The sequence below is a fragment of the Cebus imitator genome, unplaced genomic scaffold (assembly GCF_001604975.1).
Source record: "Cebus imitator isolate Cc_AM_T3 unplaced genomic scaffold, Cebus_imitator-1.0 Scaffold644, whole genome shotgun sequence".
Lineage (NCBI taxonomy): Eukaryota > Metazoa > Chordata > Mammalia > Primates > Cebidae > Cebus > Cebus imitator.
In genome coordinates, this window is record NW_016107959.1 from 201,831 (window position 1) to 203,574 (window position 1,744).

The following is a 1,744-nucleotide window of genomic DNA, read 5'->3' on the forward strand; positions in this document are numbered from 1 at the left end:
TTTGCTCTCACAAAATGCCACTGACCAGTGAGTTCTTTGAAAATACTTGGGATGTGATGGTAAAGTTCATCAAACAATATTTTTCTATCCCCACCCACACCACAATATATCTGAATTCAGAACATCCCGAGATAAGTCCACACACCAGATTGCTACTGACATTCTTTGTTTAAAGGATGTTTCACTGCTGTGTCAAATTTCCTTTGTTTAGCACCTTGGGAGGCTGTCAGTACAACCTAAGGCACTCAAGCAAGAATCCAGGTATGTTAGTTGGATGCTTTTTTTTTTTTAAATTGGAATAAGCATAATTTCAATTTTGAAGTGGACATGTGAAAGCAGAACCTACATGAGATCTAGACCAGATGGGTGTTCTGACAGGTGAGTTTTAGAGAGCAAATAAGAAAGTGGAGGATCAGATAACTAATGTTCTTAGATGTAGTATCTCTCTGGAACATTTGGAAATTATTTGTTACCTATGGGGCCATGTACCACACATTAAAGGCCACTGGTTTAGCAGGCATTCACTGAACACTGCTGTGTTTTAAAATGGTAGGTTAAACGTTGAGTTGTGGGAGGTTAGAGAGACTTTTTTTTTTTTAATCATGCCATGTGATTTTTAATTATGCATAAAGATCTATCATATCACCCAGGGACCATTTCACCCACTGCTCTGTTTGGCTGCCAGTCTTTTGTCTCTCTCTTCAGCAATGGTGAGGCGGATACCCTTTCCTCGGGGAAGAGAAATCCATGGTTTGTTGCCCTTGCCAGTAACAAAAATGTTGGAAAGTCGAGTGGCAAAGCTGTTGCCATTGGCATCTTTCACATGAACCACATCGAAAGATCCAGGGGGCCTCTCTGTTGGTAATCACACCAATTCTTCCCAGGTTAGCACCCCCAGTCACCATACACAGGTTACCAGTGTCAAACTTGATGAAATCAGTAATCTTGCCAGTTTCCAAATCAACCTGAATGGTGTCATTCACCTTGATGAGGGGATCAGGGTAGCGGATGGTGCGAGCATCATGAGTCACCAGATGAGGGATTCCTTTTGTGCCCACAAAGATTTTTCGTACTTTGCACAATTTGTACTTGGCCTCCTCAGGTGTAATACGATGTACAGCAAAGCAACCCTTGGTGTCATAGATCAGACGGAAATTCTCTCCCGTCTTGTCAATGCTGATGACATCCATGAAACCAGCAGGGTAGGTTATATCAGTTCAGACCTTGCCATCGATCTTAATGAACCGCTGCATGCAAATCTTCTTTACTTCATCTCCTGTCAGGGCATACTTAAGTCTGTTCCTTAGGAAAATGATGAGGGGAAGACACTCTCTCAACTTGTGAGGACCGGTGGATGGACGAGGAGCAAACACACCAGTCAATTTATCCAGCATCCAATGCTTTGGAGCTGCCACCCGCTTCAGATGCTTCTTGGGACCACGAGCCATGGCTGCATTAGGCAAGGAAAGAGCTAGAGAGACTTCCAAGCTATAGTCTTTTTCCTGTCAGCTTAGATTGTATGCTCCAAGGGAATAAAATCAAGTCACAGTGAATGTTCAGCTTGAGGAAAAAATGCAGACAGCCTTCTGTCAGGTTTCAAGAGGCAACACCAATACCGTACTGTAAAGGAATTCTGCTTGTTTATTTGTTTTATGGTTTTCCTTTTACTGGCTGTAGGCATGGTGGCATATCACTATTTAGGTCTTGTGCAAAGTGCAGATATGGCAACATTTTATGTATTAGA

General features: G+C 42.5%; 1 pseudogene across 1 annotated transcript; it reads right to left on the bottom strand.

Annotated features, from left to right (window-relative positions):
* Positions 1 to 586: 586 nt before the first annotated feature.
* Positions 587 to 1,472, bottom strand: LOC108295511 (annotated as a pseudogene). The gene has a single exon (XR_001821434.2). The product of XR_001821434.2 is annotated as a 40S ribosomal protein S4, X isoform-like (transcript).
* Positions 1,473 to 1,744: the final 272 nt, after the last annotated feature.